The sequence below is a fragment of the Chiloscyllium plagiosum genome, unplaced genomic scaffold, assembly GCF_037043375.1.
Source record: "Chiloscyllium plagiosum isolate Xiang-an unplaced genomic scaffold, Cpla_swu_hap1 HiC_scaffold_48, whole genome shotgun sequence".
Classification (NCBI taxonomy): domain Eukaryota; kingdom Metazoa; phylum Chordata; class Chondrichthyes; order Orectolobiformes; family Hemiscylliidae; genus Chiloscyllium; species Chiloscyllium plagiosum.
The window spans coordinates 30,187,831-30,202,731 of record NW_028270186.1 but is presented as its reverse complement, the minus strand read 5'-3'; the positions used below and the strand labels follow the sequence as shown (position 1 = coordinate 30,202,731).

At 43.3% G+C, this 14,901-nt stretch overlaps 1 pseudogene; it reads left to right on the top strand.

Annotated features, from left to right (window-relative positions):
• LOC148135797 (putative G protein-coupled receptor 139) overlaps nt 1-14,901 on the top strand; it is a 54,564-nt pseudogene that overhangs the window by 37,935 nt on the left and 1,728 nt on the right.

Genomic DNA, 14,901 nt, shown 5'->3' with positions numbered 1-14,901 from the left:
GGTTTAATGCATGTCTGCCTCTCCTGATGTTGTGGTCTGCAGCACTCCATGAATACGCAGTTTCGAGCTGCAATATCTGCAATGCAATTCTGCTGTCTGTTCTCCAATTCTCACTGAGACGCATTCGCCCATCAGCCCTGCACTCAGTAACCTAACCTGGTTTCTGATGTGGAAATACTTCCATTTTCATACTCTCATTCTGCTGAACTGTTTTGTTGTTGTGCTACCAGGATACATGAACACTAACTAGCCACCAAAAGACATGACCCACTATCACTCGTTTCCATACATACAGACAAAAAAAGGACACAACATTGACTATGACAACATTGACTATGACACACTTCCTAGGACAAAGCCACGCACGAAAATTCTTAGAAGAATGACATTCTAGCCAGAAGTACATCAATAATCACATCAATTTAGATCCTATATACCTTCCCTTGAACAAAAACTGGAAATGACATCGCGCACCTTAAGAAACCAAAACCTATAAATAGAAAGACGAGACATACCACCAGTGCGTAACCAGAGACTCTCACTGATGATACCTAGTCATGGTGACGAAACATCTGAAAACAAACCTTCAAGCTCAGCGAGCTAACTTGCATACTTATAAATGGTTATTTTTCTCTTAATAGTCGAATTTGGGACTTCTCTGTCACTCATGTTTTAACAGAGTGCGAGGCGAGGTACGTTTTTCTGGGTGTGTGGTTTAATTAACAGGGGAGTTCGATATCGCCATCATAACGGTTTCAGGGCTTGTCGTACAGGGTTTGGACAGATTTGAAGAGATTTGGGGTGCAAAAGGTCCCAGTAGATTCCATCACTTGGCAGTTAGTGACCTAGATATTCAACTAAAACAGGTGACAAAATTCATTTAATTTTATTTCCTTGTGGTTGGTTAAATTAAAAGAAATGGCTTTTAACATTACTAAAGAGGTTCTGAGGTTTGAAGACGATTCACAAATTTGCCGACAAAGTTTATAAAGACAAAGGAAGGGCATCCTTTTAGAATTGACATATAGATTAGAATTGGGTTTCACCAGGGACAAAAGGAAAGCTGTCACCATAATGGAGTTGGTCAAGCACTGTGGTGTATCAGAGAAGCAGGCAACTGCAGTCGAGTTAGAAAAAACTTAAATTCCAGTGGAGCAATTGGAGTTAGAAAATAAAGAGAGAGACAGAAAGAGAGAGAAGATAACGAAAGAGAAAGTGAGGAAAAAGGAAGATGGGGAGAATTTGAAATTCAGAAGTTTCGAATTAGATAAGCAAGGTAAATTAGCAGAATGAAGATGAAGGGAGAACGTTGGGATGTATACAACTGTGTTAATACATTGCAATATTTCGGTGAGAAAAATTCCAAAACCTTTTATATTTCATTTGCAAAGTTGGCTCGGCAGATGGCGTGTACAGTGAACATGTGGGTAATGCTAGTTCAGACTAAGATGGTTGGCACAGCTTGAGAGGTATGTGCACTGCTGTCACATGAGGGAACAAGACATTATGCAGATGTCAAATAGGCTATTTTGAGTGATTATGAATTGGTACTAAAAGAATATAGACAGCGCTTCAGAAATCTAGAGACGGAACCAGGTCAGACTTATATTGAGATTGAAAGAAATAACCACAGTCATTTTGATAAATGTGTGCAAGCCTCACAAAAAGATAAGACCTGTGAGGCCCGATGGGAGATTATTCTGCTGGACGAGTTTAAAGACTCACTTCCAGAGACGGTAAGAATTCATGTGAATGAACAGGAATTTCATGAAGTGAGAAGTGCAGCAGAAATGGCAGTTAAGTATGCATTGGTGCATGAGATGAAATTTAGCTTCTGGGAGGATTTTCATCCTGTTGATGGATAGAAATTGGGAGAAGGGGAGATCCTACACTACAAAACATAGAGAAAAGCACACTGGCAATAGTTTACCACCGGTGAAAAAGAAGCCAAAGGGAGTTGAAAGGTGGTGAAAGGCCTCAGGTGCTCTCACTATAATGGAGTGGAACACATAAAATAACAGTGCCGATGGTTTAAGAAGGGCACTGGGAAAAGTTGTTTTCACTGCAGTAAGTTGGGACACACAGTGCTGGGGGTTGAAGGAAGAAACTTTGGGAAAATATGTGGCGGGGGGACAAGTGGGCTGAAAGATACAGAATGATTGGAATAAAGGTGTTTCATTATATTGTTTGCCATTAGAGATGCCCCAAATAAATCTACTCACTTTACTTCCTTTGAGTAAATATTCGTATATGAAGTGAGAGGTCCTTTGAAATTAATTAACTATAAACTGACAGGACCGAAATCGAAGATCTCACATTTGGATTAAGTATCTGAGGTGAGGGAAAGATTAGATGGAGTAGGCAAGTTAGCTAAACAGCACCTGGAGAGGATACAGCATGGAATGAAGCAGGTGGCAGATAAAAACTCTGAAACTTTGACGATTTCCCGTGGGGATGACATATTAGTATTGCCAACAGTCGTCGGCCCCTTTCAAATTAAAAAAAAAGTGTTGAGTCAGTTCAACTATCTGGTAAAGATACCGGAGATGACAAAAAATGTTAGAGTACGTCATGTGAATGAATAATGCTCCAGACACATTTAAGACTCAGGAACAGAGTTGTGGCCAGATGTACAAATTGTGTAGTACATCTGTATGATGTCGTGTTCTTTAGCAAGTGATTGAAAGCTCACATGTTACAGCTGGCAGACCATGCTGAACGATTACAAGAAGCAAACTTGGTAATAAACTTAAAGAAAACAGAATTCTCGAAGGCAGAGGTGACGTTCTTGGGAAATTACATTGGATATGGAAGGTTGACCCCATGGAACACAAAGACGAAGGTCTTTGAGGAATTTCCACAACCATCCTCGAAGAAAAAGGTGCTTCGATTTTTGGAACGAAGTGGATTCTATCGGACGTTTGTTCCAGACTTCAGCAGCGTATTGGCACCACTGATGGATTTATGAAAGAAGAACACAGAATTGTGATGGACAGAACAATGTCAGGAGGCATTTGAGAATTTTAAAGCAGGATTAATCACAGCACCAATTTTAGCTGAACCAAATATTTTGAAAACCTTTGAAAATTGCATTTGATGCTCGGGATATGGGGCTCGGAGATGTATTGATACAGTAAGATGATGATGGAATTGAATTGCTAATTAGCTACTTGCCGAAAAAACTCAATATCCACCAGAAAAAAAAAGCAACATCTCCATTATTGAAAAAGAATGATTAAGTTTCGCACTGGACTGACAATATTTTAATATTTATATGACAAACATATTGTCACAGATGATCGTGGTCAACGACAAAACTCTCGCAGTTTTTTGAATATTCAAAGAACAGAATATGAGAGTATTTCATTGGAGTCCTATTTTACCGACTTTAAACTTACAAAATATACATGCTGTGGGTCCTAAAATGTGGTAGCAGATGTGTTATCGCAGATTTAAAGGAAAACGTTTAGATAAGATTTGACTTATTGCAATGTTAGTTATGTGTGCAGAATTAATATGTATGGTATAGCTGAGATTAATACTTTTGTAATTCATAATAATAGGATTAAGAATTAGAAGAAAAGAAATGAAGCCATCTTTTCATTCTGCTGTTTCATGTTTTTTTTTCCTGAAGGGGGCAGGTGTTATGAAGCCGAAATCATGTCTGGTCACTTTCCGACAGAACGGGTTTTGCTGAATAGAAAGTACAACCACAGTACCAGCTGAAGGTCGTTTATCAGAAATTGCCGCTTGACCTTTATCAGGTGGGGATGTAGGTTGAGAAATGGCAAATGGAGTTTAATATAGACGTGTGAGGTCTTGCATTTTGGAAACTCAAATCAAGGTAGGAGTTTCATGGTGAATAGGAGGGTCTTAAGGGGTGTAGTGGGCAGAGGGACCTTGGTGTTCAGTGCACGGTTCTCTAAGAGTGGAGTCACAGGTAGACAGGGCAGTGCAAAAGGCTTTTGGCACATTGGCAGAGCGCTTAATCGGTAGAGATGTGAGAGACGAAGAAATGGCGATGCTGAAACATGAGGAGTGGCAGCAATCACTTAATTCCAAAAGAGACATTGTTAGGGTGACAAATTCCATACTTTACTCAGGATTGATTGGTTTGATTTATTGTCAGCTGTACCTTAGTACAGGGAAACACTGTATTTATGAGCAGTGGAGGAAGATCATAGTAAGCATGGCCAGACAGATCATAGAGTGGAAATAGGCTTGGACAGAGTAAAGCATACAGGATACACTGAACAGGACGTGCACTAGACAAGATCAACATGAATAAGATCAGCATTATTTGAACTTAGAGAGTCCATTCATCAGTCTAACGTGACTTTCCTAATAGTTTATATGCCTTAATTAACTCTCCCCACATGAATGCGAAGTCGGCACGGTGGCACAGTGGTTAGCACTGCTGCCTCACAGCGCCAGAGAACCGGGTTCAATTCCCGCCTCAGGCGACTCTCTGTGTGGAGTTTGCACATTCGCCCCGTGTCTGCGTGGGTTTCCTCCGGGTGCTCCTCTTTCCTCCCACACTCCAAAAATGTGCAGGTTAGGTGAATGATAGGTATAGGTGAATGGGTCTGTGTGGGTTGAGCTTAGGCGAGTCGCTATGAAGTTGTTGCGCTGAAGGGCCTGTTTCCACACTGTAAATAATCTAATCTAATCGGCGTGTGAACCCGTTGTGTTGTTCACAATTCCCAACAACAGCCACAATACCTTCCATCTGAAACAGGTAGCCATTCCTACCAACTTCCGCCCTACATAGAGAACACCAGGCTGTCACCTCGGAGATGGAACATGCCTTCTTGAGACTTCACACAAGGCTTCCCTCCTCAGCGCGAGTAAACCACGTTAAAGTCCCACGTGTGCATCATGAGCGGTGGCGCCACGAGGTACAACGTGGAGTAATCTGTCTGTGCAGCCTCTGCTCCAATTGGTCATCATGTTAGAGCATCAATTAGGATGACAGTGAGGACTGCCCATGCTGGAGATCAGAGTAAACAGTGGTTTGCTGGAAAAACACAGCCGGAGAGCCGATGTTTTGGGCATAAGCCATTCATCAGGATCAGCACCAATTACCCTATTCTGCCCCTGTGTAAGTGCATTGAGGTGGGAATGGCCTCCTACTGTTCCTATATAAGTGGCTCAACGGGCTGAATGGCCTCATTCTGTTTCTGTGTAATTGACTCAAAGGACTGAATGACTTCTTCCTTGTCCAATTGGACAGGGCCAAGGGCCGGATTGGGTTACCCCTGGTTCCTGTTTGACAGCTCGATGTGCTGACAAGTGTGATGATGCTGCAACTTTAAGAGGTTATTTTGTCCTGGTTTCTTTTAAGAGAGAGATTGAACCAGCTGGCTAGTTAAGACCACTGGGTAAACAGCGAGGGAGGCCTTGGGTTTATTTTAATGCAGCTTGAATGGGTGTGGCCAGCTCTCACAGATTAGGATCTCTGGGTTTGGTTTCTTAGTAACATCAGAAACTATTGGGGTCTACACAGAGTTGGAAGATTCAGTGAATGTCTCTTGGCTGCTACTCTGTCTGAATTTTCTCTTGATGCTGTTTTTAATTCCTGGGTTGGAGAAATATTTGTGACTATCTGTGTCTGAATGTTCCTTTTTGTCAAGGGCTGTGTTTATGGGATTTCCCTGGATTGGAACAGTTTATTAGTAATCGTTCCATGATCTATTATTCTGTTAACTTGTCTAATAGAATTATGTTATTCGAAATTCCTGTTTGTTTGGTTTCATTTTATCTTCCGTGTTTAAATAAATGGTGTTTGCTTCACACCGAGTAGTTTGACCAGTCAAATTGCATCTGGAACAGACACTTTGCATTTCCTTTAAATTACGAAAACGTTAGTGTCAAGGCTACCGCCTTCAAATATTTTCGAGGGGCTCTGGTGTGGTCCATCACACTAGACTCCTTCTCTTCCTGAGTAATAGGCTGGAGGCACCGAATAGGCTGTCCCTGTTCTACTCTAATAGTGTCAATGGGCTGAATGACTTCCTCATATTCCTGTGAAAGCAGCGTGAGCTGCTGAATGAACTCTATTTTACTGTGGCAATGTGCATTGCCAGGCAGTGCTGTTACATGAATGTTACAGACCATTTAACAGCACAAACCTGACTGGTGTCTGGGTCTTGCTGCACATGGACACAGACTGGTTCAGGAACTGATGGGCGACAAATGTTCTGAACATTGTGGAATATTCAGTGACCATCCCCTCTTCTGATGTTATGGTGGGGAGGGTGGGGGCGGGAAGACTTTGATGAAGCAGCTGAAGCTGTTTGTGAAGAGGAAGCTACCCTGAGGATCTCCCACAGAGGTGACCCAGGACTGAGATGGTGAACATCTTCCTTTGTGCCTGGTGTGACTCCAAACACTGGACAGTTTAGTCTGATTCCCATTAAGTCCAGTTTTGTTCAGCTCCTTGATGTCAACAAAAGCCAACCACTGCCTTGATATCAGGGCCAGTCATTTTTACCTGAATCCTTTATCAACCTCTTTTGTTCATATCAATAGGCCATGGTATAGGAACATGTGTTTTCTTCAAACAAATGGTATTGAATGTCAGGGTTTCTCTTCTCAATAATGTTAGGGAGCATGACGACTGAAAGTATTTGAAGAAGAGGTCGGTGGATATTGACCTGACAGAGAGTTGAGGACGATGAAGAATTGGGTACGAAAGAGGATTTGAGACTAAGAGCAGATCAGTCTTGATCTTAGTGAAGGTCAAGGCAGGCTTGGGGAGTGAACGACCTGTCCCAGCTTCTGATGTTCTCACATTCTGTTATTGGAGAGTTTAATGGGTGTTATTGTCATAAATGTGCAATTACTGAATATTGCAGTCAGGGAGAACAGATGATTTTGTGAGCCATCTCTGGTGAGTATATGGGCTGTATTCAGAGTCAATCTGCGTCTACAGCATGACCAACAAATGAAGCACAAGTTGCAGAGAGGGGAAGCTCTATGAAGAGAGATGAGGGGCCTCTTTCCTACCTGTGCCTGGATTTTCCAATTACATTTCCCAAATCATTTCAAAGCGTGTGTGACAGTCTTGAGAGGCTGAATGGTCTCCTCTGTTTCTGTGCACCACATTATAGGAGTAAGTGGCCTCCAACTGTCCCTGTCTAGCAGGTATGAGGGGCTGAATGGAACACAGAAACATGGGACTGAGGAGCAGGAGTGGGTCATTAGACACTTTAAGCCTTCTCCACCAGGAACTACGATTGTGGATGATCAGGTGTGGACTCAGCCCCACTTTCCTGTCTGTATCCTAATATCCGTGACTTAATTCCCTGTCAAAAATTTAGTAATGCAGATTTCAATCAATGTGAACATAGAGGCACGATAAACTTCCAGTGAAGAGAATTCCCATTTGAAAGGTCATTTTAGAATTTTTCGTCATCCTTCTTATACAATCAGAGAGTCATGCAGAACAGAAACAGACCCGTTAGTCCAACATGTTCACTCCGATCGGATATCAAATCTGATCCAGTCCCATGTTCCAGCATTTGTCCAATATCCCTCCTCTTTCAGATACTTTTTAAATGTGCGATTGTAACCACCTTCAGCACTTCCTCTGACAGCACTTTCTGTACACACACCACTCTCTGTGTGAAACATTTACCTTCAGGTCCCTTCTAAATCATTCGCCCTCTCCCCTTCAACCTATGCCTCTGAATCTGGTCTCCCCTACCCTGAAGAGCAGAACGTGGCTGTTCAGAATATCCATTCCCCTGATGATTTTATAAACATCAATAATGTCACCCTTCAGCCTCTGACACTCCAGGGAGAAACACCTCAACCTCATCAAACTCTCCCTGGGACATCTGTGTAAATCTTTTCTGCAGACAACCACCTTGTCTGCAGTTTTCCTACAGTGGCCTTCCCAACACGGTGTACAGATGCAACATGCCACCACAAACCCTATACTCAATGCTCTCACTGATGAAGGCAAATGTGCCAAATATGTTCAGCACCACTCTGTCTACCTGCGACTCCACTTTCAAGTAACAATGTACCTGAAGCCCGAGGTCCCTTTGTTCCATTACACTCCCCACGACTTGCCATTATGTGTATAACTTCTTCCTAAAATGCAAAACCTTATATTTATCTAAATAAACATCATCTGTCACACCTTGCCCCTTTGTCCCATGTAATTGTGGTCTCGTTGTACACTGAGATAATCTACTACACCACATTTCTGATGTCATCTGTAAACTTATTAAGTATGGTCCCGATATCCACACCTAAGTTCATTACATAAATGATGAAATGCAGCGAACTGAGCACTGATTCTTGCAGCACACCGCTGGTCACAAGCCTCCAGTCTGAAAAATATCCCCCTTCCTTCAAGGCAATCGTGACTAGCTTCTTCTGTGTCCCATGTGACCGATCCTTTAATCTGTCTACCAATTGGAATGTTATGAACACTTTGCTGAAGTCCATATATACAATGTCTATCAAATTGCCTTCATTAATCTTCTTTTTTACCTCTTCATAAAACTCAACCAAATTAATGAGACATGATTTCCCATGCAGAAAGACACGTTGTCTACCCCAATCAGTCCTTGTCTTTCCAAATGTATGAAAATACTTTCCCTTAGAATCCCCTCCAACAACTTACCCACCACGGACATAAGGCTCACCCGTCAATAGTTCCCCGACTTTTTGGGTCACTCTTTCCTTTCCTAGTCCCACTCCTCCATTGCTCACAACAAATGTTAAATGTAACCAGGTTGCTGATATGGCCGATGATATTGGTCTCAGATTGGGTCAGGGTCAGTTTTAGGAACAAGTCAGGCTAGTTTCTTTAATATGCTCAAATAGCACGTTTATGATCCAGAGCAACGTTACTCAAACTATGATGGAAAGATGAATGGCAAACTGTTTGGGTATTGCAAATATATAATCGATATTTCCCTGTTTAAAATGCTGAGACACACACACACACACAATCTCTGCAATTTGAAGTTGAAAGAACATTGTCCAAATATTAGTGTAACTTATGACAAAAGAAAAAATTGAGAGATTGTCCAAAATGTGCTTCTGCTTCTGAAGATGTTTTACTCACACAAGCTGCTAGCAATGGGATTTCATCCTGGGACAGTTGGATTTGGCTGAATTCCCTTTCCATTAGGCAGTGAGAAGATTCCAATGAATTCTGGTCAGTAATCACCCAAAGGGTAGCACAGTGGCTCAGTGGTTAGCACTGCTATCTCACAGCACTAGGAACAGGGGTTCTAATACAGCCTCGGGCGACTATCTGTGTGGGGTTTGTACATTTTCCGTTTGACTGCGTGAGCTTCTAATAGGTGCTCCAGTTCCCTCCCACAGCTCGAACTGTGTACATTAGGTGGATTGGCCATGCTAAGTTGCCTGTCGTATTCAGGGATTTCTAGGTTAGGTGCATTAGTCAGAAGTAAATCTCAGGGAACGGGCCTGGCAAGGTTAATGTTTGGAAGTTTGATATGGACTTGTTGGGCCGAAGGGCGTGTTTCCACACTTCATGAATTCTTTAACAATGAGAATGGTAATGATGACCGTATAGGTGTTGTTTTTTTTAGCTCACACACATTGCTTTGATGAGGAATAATGAGGGAGAGAGAGAGTGTGTAATAGGCCACTCCTTCTCAGGAAGATTACATTGTCTCCCTCTCTGAGTTGAATCACACAGTAACGTCATCCTCTCCCAAAATGGATCATGTGAGGTCACCTTGTATAATGTCCAAACAATGTCTCCATCACATTCCCTGTTCCATGTCGATGCATCATTGTTGCCATCTCGCACAGAGCTATACCCTTAGCAGAAAATGGTCTTGGTCAATTTGAAAATATGTTTATATGCCCCTGCGTCATTAAAAAAAATAAAATGTTTAATGTATTTAGAATACCTGTGTTAAAATGAATGCATTTTTTCAAGAAACACATAAATTGCTGGTAATGCTCGGCAGGCCTGTCAGTACCCAGATGTCTTTTACATGCTGCAGTTGTACCAGCCTCCACCACTTCCTCTGGCAGCTCATTCCATATGCAAATCATCCTCTGCGTGAAAAGGTTCCTCTTAGGCCTCTTCAAAACCTTTCCCCTCTCACTTTCAATCAATGCCCTCTAGTTTTGAACGCCCCTAACCTGGGGGAAACCCTAACTACTCACCCTATCCATGACCATTCTGATTTTATAAACCTCTACTGCTGCAAGATGTGACTCCAATCAACACGAATAGCTTTGCTTTCAATCATTCTGGGCCGAAATTCTGAAATTCAATTCTGACACTTCTTTCTCCATCAGGTCACAATTCTACAACCAGTTTAATCAGTTTGATCAGATGTATCATGAGACACTCCGTTGGGATTGACACCGATACCTTTGTGCCCGGAGGTAGGGACACTAGCATCACTGAGCAATACCCATAAAGCTGTAACATTCTTCTCCTGTGTGTTTGTTCATCAGCCTGTTCTGACATGCTGTGACATACCTCTGCAACAGGCAGGACTTGAATCCAGTCCTATTAGTCCAGAGATAGGAACACTACCACACAAGTTCAGGAATTAAAATCAAATCCAGAGTTCTGGTTCAGAGCCAGGGACACTACCTACTACACTACCATACCCAGACTTGGGTCATATTTTAAGTGCCAGCTTTCAGCTCGGTGTGGATTTATTATAATCAGGTTACCATCACTGTGCTACACAAAACACGTTGTATTGTTAAACAAATGCAAGATATTTGTCTCAACTGTCGGATATTGAGTGCACGTGCTGTGCCATCGAAATTAACTATGAACGTCTTCAATCGCTATTATCTGTAATCTACAATATTAACGAAAGAAAGCCTCCAGTCACAGTCTGCCCAATGAAGGGTCTCGAATAGATTTTTATCACTGAACACCACAGACAACGAAAAAGCATAATTTCTGGTCCCAAAACACCGATCACTATTACCCACCTCTAACTCGCGACTGCCCGCTTCCTAAAACAATGAAATGACACTCGGCCGCTGATTACTGTCCAGCCTCTCCTCCCCACTGACTGTGTGTGCAATCTGTCCCTCCTCCCCCAAACCACACAAGGCAAACCAAGCTCAGGGTCTTTGTGAAAATCAAGGCCGGAGTGTGCAGGCCTCCTGGAGACGGGGAGGATAATTTAAAGGAGGAGAGTGAAGAGGTGGTAATATCAATCACTGGGCTGAGGCGTAGCAGATGGAGTTTAGTTTGGATTAATGCGAGGTATTGGGTTTGGTAAATTAAACAAGAGCAGGACCTATACAATTAAAAGCAGGGCCTTTGGCAGTGTTAGAGAACAGAGACCTAGGCCGTCAGTTATAATTCTTTAAAACGTGTATCTCAGGTAGATAGTATGGTTAAGGAGGTGTCTTCATTGGTCAGACCTTTGAGTATTGGAATTGGGATGTCATGTTGTGGTTGTACAGGACATTGGTGAGGCCTCTTCTGGAATACTGTGTCCAGTCTGGTCATCATGCCCGCTCATTCCATAGGCACACCACCCTCTGGGTGAAAAAGCTGCCCCTTAGGTCACTTTTAAATGTTCCCCTCTCACCTTAAACCTGTACCGTCTAGTTTTGGTCTCCCCACCCATAGTAAATACCTTGATTATTCACTTTAATATTACTGACCTTGATATTATTAAGCTGGAGAGGATTGAGCAGACATTAACCTGGATGTTGTTGGGAATGGAGGGAGAGGCTGGGTATACTGAGACTATTTTCAATGGAGAGTATGAGATTAAGGGGTAACTTTACAGAGAGGTGCGTATAAGCTGAAGGGCTGATGCCTTTTCCCTAGAGTTGGTGATTCAAAACTGAGGGATATTTTAAGGTGTGAGGAAAAAGATTTACAGAAGTCATGAGAGGTAATTATTTTAGTCAGAATCTGGCTTATGTGTGGAATGAACTCCCAGAGCAAGTGGTGAGAGCAGGGACAGTTACAATGTTTGAAAGACATTTAGATCAGTACATGGATAAGACATCAGTTTGGATGGTGCTGTGAGCAGCTGCCCTCTCCCTCACCCTCTCTGAATGAATCTCTGTTGGTTTTCACCCTCTGCCAATGCCGTTGCAATGGCGTGGAGAGGCCAGCAGGGGGTGGCATTTCATTACTTTAAGCACCACAGAGACTGCCAGACCTGCCCCACACAGAGACACACAAATACACACACACACAGGAATTGTCAGGGCGTGGCGTGAATCTCATCTGGTCACTTAAACTAAACATAAAGAAATGCTCAATTTGCCTTGTAAACTGATAAATATGAGTGACAGAGAACTCCCAAATTCCACTGTTTATATAATAACATCAATTTATTTTTTAACTCTGAAAGTGAACATTTTACATCAAGCATTCTGAATTCTGAGACCCTCTTTCTCTTAACTGTTTATTACCCCACTCCAACTCTATAATGATATACTGTTTCAATAAGACGCTTATTAAAATTGCACTCATTTAATTTCAAAATCACACAGCAGCTGTTGTTTGTGTGTCTTCTTGTGGCCATCGATCTCCCTGGGTCATCTTCTGTCTTTTTACTGCGAATATGTTCCATATGAAACGGTACCTTTGATAGAGAGTGTTTCCTAATCTCTTGGATCTGTGTTAATGGCATTTACTCTGTCTGCAATTTTCTAAATGCCTGCATTTTTAATATGCACTTCCGAAAACCAATACATTCACACTTGATTTGGTTTTATCCTGTGGCATAATTTAAACTGATTGGTAAAATTCGAATTGTTGTCCAAGGAGCAACCATCTTAGGGATCTACTTCACACCCAAATGTGACATATTTTCAGTTGTCCTTCACACTCTGGGTCTGCCATACTCTCATATCACAGGTGCTTGGAAGCTCTCAGTTCAGAACAGCTTTCCCTCTCTCTTAAAGGTGCATACACACTTTCGACATCATGACATTAATACCCTGATGTCAATACAGAAACTTGGAGCCAATCTGGAATTCTCTTCTCTATGGTTTATCAATATTTCATTCACTCCATCTGGTTTGTATCAGGACTTTTGTTGCTCCATTGACAGCATGTCATTATTCGACTCTGTCCGTGGGAATAAAGCGGTATTTCATTTGCTCACACTAGTGAGTGTAGCAGAATTTCAGTTGTTGCATGGGAACTGTGACGCTATAACAATCTCAATGTTTGTAGATGGCACCAAACCTGGAAAAACTCTGAAGTCCATGGAGGACAGTGTGGAACTCTAACAGTGCAATCACACGTTGGTGTAGTGTTCAGGTGTATGGCAGCTGGGGATCAATGCAGAGCAGTGTGAGGTGAGGCACTTTGGTAGGAAAGACAATGAAAGACAATATAAAACAGGCCGTACCGTTTAATTAGGGGGTGCAGGAGCAGAGAGTCCTGGGTGTATATGAGCACAGGTTGTTGAAGATATCAGGACAAGTGGGGATAGCAGTAACTATCACAAATTAGTTTCAGTATCTGAGCTGTTTAGAGGGGAAGGTGTAGGAGGGAGCCTCCGTGCTCCCTTCCTGGGAGGTGGTGGTGACGATGTGTTGTGAGCCCACCCTCCTGCCCACCGAGACCGTGGGGATTCCATTTGTACCAGCTCGACCCAAAAGGGAGATGGTGTCAGGGCCACAGCTTCTACGTTGTGCCGGGGGGAAACGGAGCTGCCAGTGGGTTTAAAGTGAGAATTGCCCTTCACTGAACATTGCTCCTTACTCGGTCGGTAGGAGGTGGGTGTTTCAGAATCTCCACACAAGGCATCCCGGTTCTCTCTGGCTCCTACCAGGGTCCTCCCCACATGGCGGGGGAGGGGGTGAGGGAATGGATATCGGGAACTCCACCACCCGGCTTGGCCCTTTCTGTCCTATTCCAGGCTGTTTCTCCTGGAATGGGAGAAAGGGAGGGAGGGAGTGTGGGAGCGGGTGGCCCTGCTGTTAGTGTCGGTGTAGGTGGGGAGACGGTGTCATGCTGAGGTGTCTGGAGGGAGTCAGTCCACAGTGTTGTATGCATGCAGCATTATTAGTGTAGGGGAGCGGGGTAAAGTGGAAGGAAGGGGGGGGGCGTGGCGAAGGTGGTGCATGCAGCAGTGAGAGTGGTGGAGCTTGAGCCTTGTTCGGATGTCGGCGCTATAACAGACATACAGTGAGTGTGAGAGAGCAGAGAGAATACGGTGACCCTTATCCTAAAAGAGCGGGGAAGGTTATTGAAGCTTGTCCTGTATTGCTGGGCATTTCTTCAGACCGCAGATACTGCACTGAGGTAGGTGGAGAGCTCAGACCATGCTCGGTGGGTCTGGTGGTGTGGCCTCCTCTGGAAAGAGAATGGTCTCATTCTATACTAGCTCATCCACCAGCACCTCCGTGCTCCTGTCGACAAACCGGGGTGTAATTGCCCATGATCTGCCATGCTCGAGGTAAACTGTGCAGGGCCGCTCCGAACTTAGAAAGCACAACCGTGTGTCCATTGGCCTTTTGAAGATGGCACAAATGACAGGGATCACGAAATATCCAGGGGCATCCGGGCGATGGTGAGTACCACCCGCCATGATGGGTGGGAGGATCAGGCTGGTATTGAATGAGAGAGACATCATGGGGTGGGCTGGGTAGTTAATGAGATGAGTCCGATACGATAGCACCAGGAAATAGCTCAGCCTCCTGCGGACGATCCGTCTGTCACACTCAAGGAAAATCAAACAAAGATAAATTATTGTTAGAATCTGCCCAATGAGTCATAGATTTGGTTGAAAGCAATTCCAGTAACAAAGATGCCGAACAAATGCTCATCTGGCATCACACAAATATCCTTTTATCCCATCTTTCCTGGGAAGACAGGTTCATGTTACAGGATGCTATCGAAGTGTCTACATTTCAGCATTCTGAAACCTGGGAACACATCCTTCCATG